We start from the raw sequence: 15,723 nt of genomic DNA, 5'->3' as shown, positions 1-15,723 counted from the left end.
CCAGTTAGCTCCCAAATTAGAAAGGGGAATAAGCATCAAGTCAAAACCACCATCCCAGCAAACATACCAATTCCGCAAGAGCCTAAACCACTGAATCTCAAAGAACTACTCTTGCAGGAGTTAAAGGTTATGCTCGAGAACAGGGAGCCTAACCAGGCCCAATACGAATGCCCTGGCCTGCCCCAAGCCGCAGATCATTTGACTAAAGAGGGTCTCACTGACTCATGCCCAGGGTGTCTCCAGTGGGGAAACGAGAGCTTCCCAGGTGCTGCGTGTCCATCCAGAGGACACAGGCATTACTATGGAACAACAGCAGGAGCCCTGGGTCCCTAAGCATGTCTTAAGGAAGTGCCAGAATAAGAACACCCCCACCGGCTGCCATGACCACGAGGCCTCTGGGTTCCAAGGTACAAGAGCGTGGTGGAGGGGATGCAGGACTGGGAACATGCCAACCGAGAACAGACAGTTTCCCTACTCTTCAGTAGGGAAAGGCGTTGAAGAAGAGGTTCCCTCCTCAAGGCGCGGTACCGAGGGTAACTGGGGACGAGAGCCTTCCCAGATCTTATCCCAGAAGGTTTATCTGCCTCCTGAAAGCCATTCACAGAAGGGTCTGCTGCCTCCTGAAAGCCATTCAGGAAAAGTAATTTAATAAATAAATAAAAATAAAAATAAAAAGTGAAGAACGTTGATGCTGGGTTACAATGCAAAAGGTGAGAAAACTCCCAGGAGAGGCATAGTCCCCTAGCATCGGGGGAAAGCAGAGGCCTACTTAAAGGCAGAGCTGCCTTTTCCAGGACGCCCGAAGCTCAGAAAATCATGACCGCCGTTGGGAAGTTCCAAGAGGAGAAATGGGGCGTTGGCATGCAATAGGCAGCACCTACCCTCAGCAGCCCATTCGGTCCTCCACCAAGTTGGGGAAAACTGAGCAGAAAGCACAAGTGCAGGCACAGGCGCAGCCGGTCCCGGGGTATCCGGTCCCGCCCATAAGGAGACCAGTACCAGGTCCTGCCAGCAAGAAGCCGTCTTTGCTGGCCAAGGCCTTACTGCAAGTAACAGACAGCTCAGAAACAAGGACACACAGCCCCAGAAAGCTGTGGCATTTCAGGACCAGCTACCGCGTCAGAGGTATCCCCTCTCCATGCCCCACAGGGAGCCTGCGCCCCACCCAAAGGACACCTGCGGGCATCAGGCTGCCCCTTGGCCTCGGGCCACCCTCACGACTCCCAAAGGCACTCGGTGCAGAAATGTGTTCCCTACTCTTTCCACAGGAAACGTCTCCAGCATTTCCAGTGAGACGGATTTGGGGGGCACATCCTACCCCGAAATAATCCCTTGTCAGGAGTCAATATTTCTCTAATTACGTGTTATCTGTTCTGTGTACTGTCTTGGGAGCATGGGTTTTGGGTAACTCGGTTCTGCCGTCTGTCCAAACCAATAGTGTCTCTAAATAGCATCTTCTCTCGGGACCCGACCCTTTCCCACGAAGTCAGCCCCTTAACGCAGCTGTCCCAGACGGTGAATCCCACTGAGGCCTTTGCTCGTCATCACGCACCCCCAACCCGGTCTGCTTCACCACGGCCAGACTGCAGTTTGACTCAGACTCCATCTAAACCGATTTCCATCTCAAGGACGCCTGTTCCAGAAAGCTCAGCCCCAGAGAGCTTCTGTGGGTGGTGTACTTATGTCCCAACAATCACAGGCATTGACCCCTCCAGCTTGTCAATTTTAGACCTCCCTTGGTGGCAAACTCGTGCCAAAGACTTCTTCCCTTCAACCCTGGCTCCACGTGATTTCCATCATGAGTTTAGGGCCCTCCATTCTTCCGAGGCTTCTTCCAGGGGAGACCCTGCAGCCAACCTTGTAGAGCCTGTTACCCTCTCACTTCTCAGCCCCGATGCCCTGGCACATGGAGAGAAACAAGTCCAAAACAGGTGTGACTTCCTCAAGTGGAAGGAAATAAAGCGTGCTTTTCCAAAGCAAAGAGTTGCTGATGAGCATGGTTTGGCATCCTCCCTTCCTTTCTGCAACAGCAAAGACCAATCAAAGGAGCTGCCCATGCAGCAGCAGCACCCATATCCTGCAACCTTGGAGGAGGTCCATTAAAGCACACCCCCGTCCAGCTCTTCTGGGGTCTCCCAAACTACGCATAGTGAGTCCTTCTATCCTGCTTGCCGATGCCTCAGAACAAATCCCAAGTGCCTCCACAGAGCAGGAATGCCCAGTAGTTCCCCTTCCACTTCCTCCATCCTTGCCTGAGAACCCGCCTCAACTCCTGGCTCAAACCCAATCCCAACCCCTCCCTCATCACCAGCCCCAGGCCCACCTTCCATCCCCACTCCCAAGACTGCCATCCGGTCCTCTACCCAACATCAAGATCTGTGCAGTGTGTTTTCACAGACCTCAGAATGAATCTGAGAGTCATGTCAACCGAAATGCAACATCTCGAATGGAACGGGCTGCTTAGGGGCAGGACCGTGTGTGGGGTTTACCCACTGTGCTCTGTGCCAGCAAGGACCACGCTGTAATCTCTGTCACCCCCCCAGGCCCGAGCTGCTATCTCTATCCCTCACGCACAGTCTCGTCTCAGTGACGAGATTCGAGGACAACAAAACAAAACAAAAGAACAACTAGAGACGCATCTTCAAAAGAGGCCCATCCCTCTTTCCCAAGGGTCCTGCCTTAAAGGTTCTACCAGTCTCTCGCAGTGTTGAGCGGTCCGAGTACTCTTCCACAGCGTCCCGAGTCTCGGGGCCATCGTGGAAGCTCAGGGAACTTTAATTTGTAAGAGTGAGATCAAATTGAGTGTGTCTAAAAGGGCGTACATGGAGGACCCAGAAATGCTTCAGCTAGAGTCCAGTGACCTGGCATAGTACAAGGATGCCCTGGAGAAGGATAACAATGATTTGGAGAAGGACCAAAATCGGGAGAAGGAAAGTGATGACCGGAAGAAGGATCAGGGTCGCATCCCAGAGAATGGACCAGAAGATTATCTGTTCAAGGACCCAGTTGGCCCTTCAGATAATGAAACGGGGTAGGATTCTGAGAAAGCACATAGGAGCACGTCAGTGAAGAACTCCATGGTGTATGCGCAGACAGAGACAACTTGAAAATGCCCTGAAGATAGATTTAAGCAGAAAGTCTGAGGAAATCGACAAAGGCCAGTGGCCTGGGACTGTGCGGAATTCAGGGTACACTAAGAGACAGACAGCACCTGTTTCTGAGAAGTCCGCCAGACTGAAAAAAAAAAAAAATAGAGAGAGAGAGAGAAGTTTTCCACCATCAGGGGTAGAGGACTAACCCTGAATACCTTTCAGAATTTCCCTGTGTTGAATCTAGTGCAGAAGAGGAGCTGGAAGACCATGTTTAAAGATTCCATAAGACGGGGGCTTGGGACCTTCCCCCAGGGAAATCATACAGCTCTTCTAATCGCAAGAGTCCACATTCCATTCTAGCCTTTCCTGCCCAACCAACGTGACTTCTGGGGCAAATTGTAAACCTGGAAGCTTCAACTACGTTGCTGCCAGCTTGAAATGGCTCCAAGAAGTAAATGTAGGAACTACAAACCCAGCCCCTATCCCGAATCGTCCTCTGCCTGCCACTTTATCTCTGGGCTAGGACAGACAGAAAACGCCGTGGGAATCAGCCTCTAACATCAACCATCAGTTGGTAGAACATGTTCTGAAAACTAAGAACGGCAGCCAGACTCTCCCAGCTGTCACACGTGACACCACAGGCAGCAGACAGCAGCCAGGCTGCCTACAAGGCAAGGTGCCTTGAGTCTTGAGCCAAAGGGTAAGGGTGAAAATCCCAGTAGGTACAAGAGGAGGGCAACAGGGCACAAAGATGAAGAATCCAGAACCTGTTGTAACCACAGAGTCCAGGGAGATACTCACGACCAAGGAATTGCATACACATCAATCTCAACCTAGGGTCTTGACAGCCAGCAAGCCAGTTAGCTCCCAAATTAGAAAGGGGAATAAGCATCAAGTCAAAACCACCATCCCAGCAAACATACCAATTCCGCAAGAGCCTAAACCACTGAATCTCAAAGAACTACTCTTGCACGAGTTAAAGGTTATGCTCGAGAACAGGGAGCCTAACCAGGCCCAATACGAATGCCCTGGCCTGCCCCAAGCCGCAGATCATTTGACTAAAGAGGGTCTCACTGACTCATGCCCAGGGTGTCTCCAGTGGGGAAACGAGAGCTTCCCAGGTGCTGCGTGTCCATCCAGAGGACACAGGCATTACTATGGAACAACAGCAGGAGCCCTGGGTCCCTAAGCATGTCTTAAGGAAGTGCCAGAATAAGAACACCCCCACCGGCTGCCATGACCACGAGGCCTCTGGGTTCCAAGGTACAAGAGCGTGGTGGAGGGGATGCAGGACTGGGAACATGCCAACCGAGAACAGACAGTTTCCCTACTCTTCAGTAGGGAAAGGCGTTGAAGAAGAGGTTCCCTCCTCAAGGCGCGGTACCGAGGGTAACTGGGGACGAGAGCCTTCCCAGATCTTATCCCAGAAGGTTTATCTGCCTCCTGAAAGCCATTCACAGAAGGGTCTGCTGCCTCCTGAAAGCCATTCAGGAAAAGTAATTTAATAAATAAATAAAAATAAAAATAAAAAGTGAAGAACGTTGATGCTGGGTTACAATGCAAAAGGTGAGAAAACTCCCAGGAGAGGCATAGTCCCCTAGCATCGGGGGAAAGCAGAGGCCTACTTAAAGGCAGAGCTGCCTTTTCCAGGACGCCCGAAGCTCAGAAAATCATGACCGCCGTTGGGAAGTTCCAAGAGGAGAAATGGGGCGTTGGCATGCAATAGGCAGCACCTACCCTCAGCAGCCCATTCGGTCCTCCACCAAGTTGGGGAAAACTGAGCAGAAAGCACAAGTGCAGGCACAGGCGCAGCCGGTCCCGGGGTATCCGGTCCCGCCCATAAGGAGACCAGTACCAGGTCCTGCCAGCAAGAAGCCGTCTTTGCTGGCCAAGGCCTTACTGCAAGTAACAGACAGCTCAGAAACAAGGACACACAGCCCCAGAAAGCTGTGGCATTTCAGGACCAGCTACCGCGTCAGAGGTATCCCCTCTCCATGCCCCACAGGGAGCCTGCGCCCCACCCAAAGGACACCTGCGGGCATCAGGCTGCCCCTTGGCCTCGGGCCACCCTCACGACTCCCAAAGGCACTCGGTGCAGAAATGTGTTCCCTACTCTTTCCACAGGAAACGTCTCCAGCATTTCCAGTGAGACGGATTTGGGGGGCACATCCTACCCCGAAATAATCCCTTGTCAGGAGTCAATATTTCTCTAATTACGTGTTATCTGTTCTGTGTACTGTCTTGGGAGCATGGGTTTTGGGTAACTCGGTTCTGCCGTCTGTCCAAACCAATAGTGTCTCTAAATAGCATCTTCTCTCGGGACCCGACCCTTTCCCACGAAGTCAGCCCCTTAACGCAGCTGTCCCAGACGGTGAATCCCACTGAGGCCTTTGCTCGTCATCACGCACCCCCAACCCGGTCTGCTTCACCACGGCCAGACTGCAGTTTGACTCAGACTCCATCTAAACCGATTTCCATCTCAAGGACGCCTGTTCCAGAAAGCTCAGCCCCAGAGAGCTTCTGTGGGTGGTGTACTTATGTCCCAACAATCACAGGCATTGACCCCTCCAGCTTGTCAATTTTAGACCTCCCTTGGTGGCAAACTCGTGCCAAAGACTTCTTCCCTTCAACCCTGGCTCCACGTGATTTCCATCATGAGTTTAGGGCCCTCCATTCTTCCGAGGCTTCTTCCAGGGGAGACCCTGCAGCCAACCTTGTAGAGCCTGTTACCCTCTCACTTCTCAGCCCCGATGCCCTGGCACATGGAGAGAAACAAGTCCAAAACAGGTGTGACTTCCTCAAGTGGAAGGAAATAAAGCGTGCTTTTCCAAAGCAAAGAGTTGCTGATGAGCATGGTTTGGCATCCTCCCTTCCTTTCTGCAACAGCAAAGACCAATCAAAGGAGCTGCCCATGCAGCAGCAGCACCCATATCCTGCAACCTTGGAGGAGGTCCATTAAAGCACACCCCCGTCCAGCTCTTCTGGGGTCTCCCAAACTACGCATAGTGAGTCCTTCTATCCTGCTTGCCGATGCCTCAGAACAAATCCCAAGTGCCTCCACAGAGCAGGAATGCCCAGTAGTTCCCCTTCCACTTCCTCCATCCTTGCCTGAGAACCCGCCTCAACTCCTGGCTCAAACCCAATCCCAACCCCTCCCTCATCACCAGCCCCAGGCCCACCTTCCATCCCCACTCCCAAGACTGCCATCCGGTCCTCTACCCAACATCAAGATCTGTGCAGTGTGTTTTCACAGACCTCAGAATGAATCTGAGAGTCATGTCAACCGAAATGCAACATCTCGAATGGAACGGGCTGCTTAGGGGCAGGACCGTGTGTGGGGTTTACCCACTGTGCTCTGTGCCAGCAAGGACCACGCTGTAATCTCTGTCACCCCCCCAGGCCCGAGCTGCTATCTCTATCCCTCACGCACAGTCTCGTCTCAGTGACGAGATTCGAGGACAACAAAACAAAACAAAAGAACAACTAGAGACGCATCTTCAAAAGAGGCCCATCCCTCTTTCCCAAGGGTCCTGCCTTAAAGGTTCTACCAGTCTCTCGCAGTGTTGAGCGGTCCGAGTACTCTTCCACAGCGTCCCGAGTCTCGGGGCCATCGTGGAAGCTCAGGGAACTTTAATTTGTAAGAGTGAGATCAAATTGAGTGTGTCTAAAAGGGCGTACATGGAGGACCCAGAAATGCTTCAGCTAGAGTCCAGTGACCTGGCATAGTACAAGGATGCCCTGGAGAAGGATAACAATGATTTGGAGAAGGACCAAAATCGGGAGAAGGAAAGTGATGACCGGAAGAAGGATCAGGGTCGCATCCCAGAGAATGGACCAGAAGATTATCTGTTCAAGGACCCAGTTGGCCCTTCAGATAATGAAACGGGGTAGGATTCTGAGAAAGCACATAGGAGCACGTCAGTGAAGAACTCCATGGTGTATGCGCAGACAGAGACAACTTGAAAATGCCCTGAAGATAGATTTAAGCAGAAAGTCTGAGGAAATCGACAAAGGCCAGTGGCCTGGGACTGTGCGGAATTCAGGGTACACTAAGAGACAGACAGCACCTGTTTCTGAGAAGTCCGCCAGACTGAAAAAAAAAAAAAAAAATAGAGAGAGAGAGAGAAGTTTTCCACCATCAGGGGTAGAGGACTAACCCTGAATACCTTTCAGAATTTCCCTGTGTTGAATCTAGTGCAGAAGAGGAGCTGGAAGACCATGTTTAAAGATTCCATAAGACGGGGGCTTGGGACCTTCCCCCAGGGAAATCATACAGCTCTTCTAATCGCAAGAGTCCACATTCCATTCTAGCCTTTCCTGCCCAACCAACGTGACTTCTGGGGCAAATTGTAAACCTGGAAGCTTCAACTACGTTGCTGCCAGCTTGAAATGGCTCCAAGAAGTAAATGTAGGAACTACAAACCCAGCCCCTATCCCGAATCGTCCTCTGCCTGCCACTTTATCTCTGGGCTAGGACAGACAGAAAATGCCGTGGGAATCAGCCTCTAACATCAACCATCAGTTGGTAGAACATGTTCCGAAAACTAAGAACGGCAGCCAGACTCTCCCAGCTGTCACACGTGACACCACAGGCAGCAGACAGCAGCCAGGCTGCCTACAAGGCAAGGTGCCTTGAGTCTTGAGCCAAAGGGTAAGGGTGAAAATCCCAGTAGGTACAAGAGGAGGGCAACAGGGCACAAAGATGAAGAATCCAGAACCTGTTGTAACCACAGAGTCCAGGGAGATACTCACGACCAAGGAATTGCATACACATCAATCTCAACCTAGGGTCTTGACAGCCAGCAAGCCAGTTAGCTCCCAAATTAGAAAGGGGAATAAGCATCAAGTCAAAACCACCATCCCAGCAAACATACCAATTCCGCAAGAGCCTAAACCACTGAATCTCAAAGAACTACTCTTGCACGAGTTAAAGGTTATGCTCGAGAACAGGGAGCCTAACCAGGCCCAATACGAATGCCCTGGCCTGCCCCAAGCCGCAGATCATTTGACTAAAGAGGGTCTCACTGACTCATGCCCAGGGTGTCTCCAGTGGGGAAACGAGAGCTTCCCAGGTGCTGCGTGTCCATCCAGAGGACACAGGCATTACTATGGAACAACAGCAGGAGCCCTGGGTCCCTAAGCATGTCTTAAGGAAGTGCCAGAATAAGAACACCCCCACCGGCTGCCATGACCACGAGGCCTCTGGGTTCCAAGGTACAAGAGCGTGGTGGAGGGGATGCAGGACTGGGAACATGCCAACCGAGAACAGACAGTTTCCCTACTCTTCAGTAGGGAAAGGCGCTGAAGAAGAGGTTCCCTCCTCAAGGCGCGGTACCGAGGGTAACTGGGGACGAGAGCCTTCCCAGATCTTATCCCAGAAGGTTTATCTGCCTCCTGAAAGCCATTCACAGAAGGGTCTGCTGCCTCCTGAAAGCCATTCAGGAAAAGTAATTTAATAAATAAATAAAAATAAAAATAAAAAGTGAAGAACGTTGATGCTGGGTTACAATGCAAAAGGTGAGAAAACTCCCAGGAGAGGCATAGTCCCCTAGCATCGGGGGAAAGCAGAGGCCTACTTAAAGGCAGAGCTGCCTTTTCCAGGACGCCCAAAGCTCAGAAAATCATGACCGCCGTTGGGAAGTTCCAAGAGGAGAAATGGGGCGTTGGCATGCAATAGGCAGCACCTACCCTCAGCAGCCCATTCGGTCCTCCACCAAGTTGGGGACAACAGAGCAGAAAGCACAAGTGCAGGCACAGGCGCAGCCGGTCCCGGGGTATCCGGTCACCTACAGGCGTCCCGCCCATAAGGAGACCAGTACCAGGTCCTGCCAGCAAGAAGCCGTCTTTGCTGGCCAAGGCCTTACTGCAAGTAACAGACAGCTCAGAAACAAGGACACACAGCCCCAGAAAGCTGTGGCATTTCAGGACCAGCTACCGCGTCAGAGGTATCCCCTCTCCATGCCCCACAGGGAGCCTGCGCCCCACCCAAAGGACACCTGCGGGCATCAGGCTGCCCCTTGGCCTCGGGCCACCCTCACGACTCCCAAAGGCACTCGGTGCAGAAATGTGTTCCCTACTCTTTCCACAGGAAACGTCTCCAGCATTTCCAGTGAGACGGATTTGGGGGGCACATCCTACCCCGAAATAATCCCTTGTCAGGAGTCAATATTTCTCTAATTACGTGTTGTCTGTTCTGTGTACTGTCTTGGGAGCATGGGTTTTGGGTAACTCGGTTCTGCCGTCTGTCCAAACCAATAGTGTCTCTAAATAGCATCTTCTCTCGGGACCCGACCCTTTCCCACGAAGTCAGCCCCTTAAAGCAGCTGTCCCAGACGGTGAATCCCACTGAGGCCTTTGCTCGTCATCACGCACCCCCAACCCGGTCTGCTTCACCACGGCCAGACTGCAGTTTGACTCAGACTCCATCTAAACCGATTTCCATCTCAAGGATGCCTGTTCCAGAAAGCTCAGCCCCAGAGAGCTTCTGTGGGTGGTGTACTTATGTCCCAATAATCACAGGCATTGACCCCTCCAGCTTGTCAATTTTAGACCTCCCTTGGTGGCAAACTCGTGCCAAAGACTTCTTCCCTTCAACCCTGGCTCCACGTGATTTCCATCATGAGTTTAGGGCCCTCCATTCTTCCGAGGCTTCTTCCAGGGGAGACCCTGCAGCCAACCTTGTAGAGCCTGTTACCCTCTCCCTTCTCAGCCCCGATGCCCTGGCACATGGAGAGAAACAAGTCCAAAACAGGTGTGACTTCCTCAAGTGGAAGGAAATAAAGCGTGCTTTTCCAAAGCAAAGAGTTGCTGATGAGCATGGTTTGGCATCCTCCCTTCCTTTCTGCAACAGCAAAGACCAATCAAAGGAGCTGCCCATGCAGCAGCAGCACCCATATCCTACAACCTTGGAGGAGGTCCATAAAAGCACACCCCCGTCCAGCTCTTCTGGGGTCTCCCAAACTACGCATAGTGAGTCCTTCTATCCTGCTTGCCGATGCCTCAGAACAAATCCCAAGTGCCTCCACAGAGCAGGAATGCCCAGTAGTTCCCCTTCCACTTCCTCCATCCTTGCCTGAGAACCCGCCTCAACTCCTGGCTCAAACCCAATCCCAACCCCTCCCTCATCACCAGCCCCAGGCCCACCTTCCATCCCCACTCCCAAGACTGCCATCCGGTCCTCTACCCAACATCAAGATCTGTGCAGTGTGTTTTCACAGACCTCAGAATGAATCTGAGAGTCATGTCAACCGAAATGCAACATCTCGAATGGAACGGGCTGCTTAGGGGCAGGACCGTGTGTGGGGTTTACCCACTGTGCTCTGTGCCAGCAAGGACCACGCTGTAATCTCTGTCACCCCCCCAGGCCCGAGCTGCTATCTCTATCCCTCACGCACAGTCTCGTCTCAGTGACGAGATTCGAGGACAACAAAACAAAACAAAAGAACAACTAGAGACGCATCTTCAAAAGAGGCCCATCCCTCTTTCCCAAGGGTCCTGCCTTAAAGGTTCTACCAGTCTCTCGCAGTGTTGAGCGGTCCGAGTACTCTTCCACAGCGTCCCGAGTCTCGGGGCCATCGTGGAAGCTCAGGGAACTTTAATTTGTAAGAGTGAGATCAAATTGAGTGTGTCTAAAAGGGCGTACATGGAGGACCCAGAAATGCTTCAGCTAGAGTCCAGTGACCTGGCATAGTACAAGGATGCCCTGGAGAAGGATAACAATGATTTGGAGAAGGACCAAAATCGGGAGAAGGAAAGTGATGACCGGAAGAAGGATCAGGGTCGCATCCCAGAGAATGGACCAGAAGATTATCTGTTCAAGGACCCAGTTGGCCCTTCAGATAATGAAACGGGGTAGGATTCTGAGAAAGCACATAGGAGCACGTCAGTGAAGAACTCCATGGTGTATGCGCAGACAGAGACAACTTGAAAATGCCCTGAAGATAGATTTAAGCAGAAAGTCTGAGGAAATCGACAAAGGCCAGTGGCCTGGGACTGTGCGGAATTCAGGGTACACTAAGAGACAGACAGCACCTGTTTCTGAGAAGTCCGCCAGACTGAAAAAAAAAAAAAATAGAGAGAGAGAGAGAAGTTTTCCACCATCAGGTGTAGAGGACTAACCCTGAATACCTTTCAGAATTTCCCTGTGTTGAATCTAGTGCAGAAGAGGAGCTGGAAGACCATGTTTAAAGATTCCATAAGACGGGGGCTTGGGACCTTCCCCCAGGGAAATCATACAGCTCTTCTAATCGCAAGAGTCCACATTCCATTCTAGCCTTTCCTGCCCAACCAACGTGACTTCTGGGGCAAATTGTAAACCTGGAAGCTTCAACTACGTTGCTGCCAGCTTGAAATGGCTCCAAGAAGTAAATGTAGGAACTACAAACCCAGCCCCTATCCCGAATCGTCCTCTGCCTGCCACTTTATCTCTGGGCTAGGACAGACAGAAAACGCCGTGGGAATCAGCCTCTAACATCAACCATCAGTTGGTAGAACATGTTCCGAAAACTAAGAACGGCAGCCAGACTCTCCCAGCTGTCACACGTGACACCACAGGCAGCAGACAGCAGCCAGGCTGCCTACAAGGCAAGGTGCCTTGAGTCTTGAGCCAAAGGGTAAGGGTGAAAATCCCAGTAGGTACAAGAGGAGGGCAACAGGGCACAAAGATGAAGAATCCAGAACCTGTTGTAACCACAGAGTCCAGGGAGATACTCACGACCAAGGAATTGCATACACATCAATCTCAACCTAGGGTCTTGACAGCCAGCAAGCCAGTTAGCTCCCAAATTAGAAAGGGGAATAAGCATCAAGTCAAAACCACCATCCCAGCAAACATACCAATTCCGCAAGAGCCTAAACCACTGAATCTCAAAGAACTACTCTTGCACGAGTTAAAGGTTATGCTCGAGAACAGGGAGCCTAACCAGGCCCAATACGAATGCCCTGGCCTGCCCCAAGCCGCAGATCATTTGACTAAAGAGGGTCTCACTGACTCATGCCCAGGGTGTCTCCAGTGGGGAAACGAGAGCTTCCCAGGTGCTGCGTGTCCATCCAGAGGACACAGGCATTACTATGGAACAACAGCAGGAGCCCTGGGTCCCTAAGCATGTCTTAAGGAAGTGCCAGAATAAGAACACCCCCACCGGCTGCCATGACCACGAGGCCTCTGGGTTCCAAGGTACAAGAGCGTGGTGGAGGGGATGCAGGACTGGGAACATGCCAACCGAGAACAGACAGTTTCCCTACTCTTCAGTAGGGAAAGGCGTTGAAGAAGAGGTTCCCTCCTCAAGGCGCGGTACCGAGGGTAACTGGGGACGAGAGCCTTCCCAGATCTTATCCCAGAAGGTTTATCTGCCTCCTGAAAGCCATTCACAGAAGGGTCTGCTGCCTCCTGAAAGCCATTCAGGAAAAGTAATTTAATAAATAAATAAAAATAAAAATAAAAAGTGAAGAACGTTGATGCTGGGTTACAATGCAAAAGGTGAGAAAACTCCCAGGAGAGGCATAGTCCCCTAGCATCGGGGGAAAGCAGAGGCCTACTTAAAGGCAGAGCTGCCTTTTCCAGGACGCCCAAAGCTCAGAAAATCATGACCGCCGTTGGGAAGCTCCAAGAGGAGAAATGGGGCGTTGGCATGCAATAGGCAGCACCTACCCTCAGCAGCCCATTCGGTCCTCCACCAAGTTGGGGAAAACAGAGCAGAAAGCACAAGTGCAGGCACAGGCGCAGCCGGTCCCGGGGTATCCGGTCACCTACAGGCGTCCCGCCCATAAGGAGACCAGTACCAGGTCCTGCCAGCAAGAAGCCGTCTTTGCTGGCCAAGGCCTTACTGCAAGTAACAGACAGCTCAGAAACAAGGACACACAGCCCCAGAAAGCTGTGGCATTTCAGGACCAGCTACCGCGTCAGAGGTATCCCCTCTCCATGCCCCACAGGGAGCCTGCGCCCCACCCAAAGGACACCTGCGGGCATCAGGCTGCCCCTTGGCCTCGGGCCACCCTCACGACTCCCAAAGGCACTCGGTGCAGAAATGTGTTCCCTACTCTTTCCACAGGAAACGTCTCCAGCATTTCCAGTGAGACGGATTTGGGGGGCACATCCTACCCCGAAATAATCCCTTGTCAGGAGTCAATATTTCTCTAATTACGTGTTGTCTGTTCTGTGTACTGTCTTGGGAGCATGGGTTTTGGGTAACTCGGTTCTGCCGTCTGTCCAAACCAATAGTGTCTCTAAATAGCATCTTCTCTCGGGACCCGACCCTTTCCCACGAAGTCAGCCCCTTAAAGCAGCTGTCCCAGACGGTGAATCCCACTGAGGCCTTTGCTCGTCATCACGCACCCCCAACCCGGTCTGCTTCACCACGGCCAGACTGCAGTTTGACTCAGACTCCATCTAAACCGATTTCCATCTCAAGGATGCCTGTTCCAGAAAGCTCAGCCCCAGAGAGCTTCTGTGGGTGGTGTACTTATGTCCCAATAATCACAGGCATTGACCCCTCCAGCTTGTCAATTTTAGACCTCCCTTGGTGGCAAACTCGTGCCAAAGACTTCTTCCCTTCAACCCTGGCTCCACGTGATTTCCATCATGAGTTTAGGGCCCTCCATTCTTCCGAGGCTTCTTCCAGGGGAGACCCTGCAGCCAACCTTGTAGAGCCTGTTACCCTCTCACTTCTCAGCCCCGATGCCCTGGCACATGGAGAGAAACAAGTCCAAAACAGGTGTGACTTCCTCAAGTGGAAGGAAATAAAGCGTGCTTTTCCAAAGCAAAGAGTTGCTGATGAGCATGGTTTGGCATCCTCCCTTCCTTTCTGCAACAGCAAAGACCAATCAAAGGAGCTGCCCATGCAGCAGCAGCACCCATATCCTACAACCTTGGAGGAGGTCCATAAAAGCACACCCCCGTCCAGCTCTTCTGGGGTCTCCCAAACTACGCATAGTGAGTCCTTCTATCCTGCTTGCCGATGCCTCAGAACAAATCCCAAGTGCCTCCACAGAGCAGGAATGCCCAGTAGTTCCCCTTCCACTTCCTCCATCCTTGCCTGAGAACCCGCCTCAACTCCTGGCTCAAACCCAATCCCAACCCCTCCCTCATCACCAGCCCCAGGCCCACCTTCCATCCCCACTCCCAAGACTGCCATCCGGTCCTCTACCCAACATCAAGATCTGTGCAGTGTGTTTTCACAGACCTCAGAATGAATCTGAGAGTCATGTCAACCGAAATGCAACATCTCGAATGGAACGGGCTGCTTAGGGGCAGGACCGTGTGTGGGGTTTACCCACTGTGCTCTGTGCCAGCAAGGACCACGCTGTAATCTCTGTCACCCCCCCAGGCCCGAGCTGCTATCTCTATCCCTCACGCACAGTCTCGTCTCAGTGACGAGATTCGAGGACAACAAAACAAAACAAAAGAACAACTAGAGACGCATCTTCAAAAGAGGCCCATCCCTCTTTCCCAAGGGTCCTGCCTTAAAGGTTCTACCAGTCTCTCGCAGTGTTGAGCGGTCCGAGTACTCTTCCACAGCGTCCCGAGTCTCGGGGCCATCGTGGAAGCTCAGGGAACTTTAATTTGTAAGAGTGAGATCAAATTGAGTGTGTCTAAAAGGGCGTACATGGAGGACCCAGAAATGCTTCAGCTAGAGTCCAGTGACCTGGCATAGTACAAGGATGCCCTGGAGAAGGATAACAATGATTTGGAGAAGGACCAAAATCGGGAGAAGGAAAGTGATGACCGGAAGAAGGATCAGGGTCGCATCCCAGAGAATGGACCAGAAGATTATCTGTTGAAGGACCCAGTTGGCCCTTCAGATAATGAAACGGGGTAGGATTCTGAGAAAGCACATAGGAGCACGTCAGTGAAGAACTCCATGGTGTATGCGCAGACAGAGACAACTTGAAAATGCCCTGAAGATAGATTTAAGCAGAAAGTCTGAGGAAATCGACAAAGGCCAGTGGCCTGGGACTGTGCGGAATTCAGGGTACACTAAGAGACAGACAGCACCTGTTTCTGAGAAGTCCGCCAGACTGAAAAAAAAAAAAAATAGAGAGAGAGAGAGAAGTTTTCCACCATCAGGTGTAGAGGACTAACCCTGAATACCTTTCAGAATTTCCCTGTGTTGAATCTAGTGCAGAAGAGGAGCTGGAAGACCATGTTTAAAGATTCCATAAGACGGGGGCTTGGGACCTTCCCCCAGGGAAATCATACAGCTCTTCTAATCGCAAGAGTCCACATTCCATTCTAGCCTTTCCTGCCCAACCAACGTGACTTCTGGGGCAAATTGTAAACCTGGAAGCTTCAACTACGTTGCTGCCAGCTTGAAATGGCTCCAAGAAGTAAATGTAGGAACTACAAACCCAGCCCCTATCCCGAATCGTCCTCTGCCTGCCACTTTATCTCTGGGCTAGGACAGACAGAAAACGCCGTGGGAATCAGCCTCTAACATCAACCATCAGTTGGTAGAACATGTTCCGAAAACTAAGAACGGCAGCCAGACTCTCCCAGCTGTCACACGTGACACCACAGGCAGCAGACAGCAGCCAGGCTGCCTACAAGGCAAGGTGCCTTGAGTCTTGAGCCAAAGGGTAAGGGTGAAAATCCCAGTAGGTACAAGAGGAGGGCAACAGGGCACAAAGATGAAGA

At 51.8% G+C, this 15,723-nt stretch overlaps 3 pseudogenes across 3 annotated transcripts in view; 2 read left to right on the top strand and 1 right to left on the bottom strand.

Annotated features, from left to right (window-relative positions):
• LOC309846291 (spermatogenesis-associated protein 31D1-like) overlaps window positions 1-15,723 on the bottom strand; it is a 911,407-nt pseudogene that overhangs the window by 810,592 nt on the left and 85,092 nt on the right. The window lies entirely within an intron of this gene.
• LOC309847192 (spermatogenesis-associated protein 31D3-like) lies at window positions 849-2,525 on the top strand (annotated as a pseudogene). Its single transcript has 2 exons — window positions 849-1,125; window positions 1,439-2,525. The product of its transcript is annotated as a spermatogenesis-associated protein 31D3-like (transcript).
• On the top strand, window positions 4,797-6,473 carry LOC309847191 (spermatogenesis-associated protein 31D3-like; annotated as a pseudogene). Its single transcript has 2 exons — window positions 4,797-5,073; window positions 5,387-6,473. The product of its transcript is annotated as a spermatogenesis-associated protein 31D3-like (transcript).

This window comes from Mustela nivalis (genome assembly GCF_964662115.1).
Source record: "Mustela nivalis genome assembly, chromosome: 13".
NCBI classification, from domain to species: domain Eukaryota; kingdom Metazoa; phylum Chordata; class Mammalia; order Carnivora; family Mustelidae; genus Mustela; species Mustela nivalis.
Note: the sequence above shows the minus strand (reverse complement) of the source record. Positions and strands in the feature narration are given on the sequence as shown.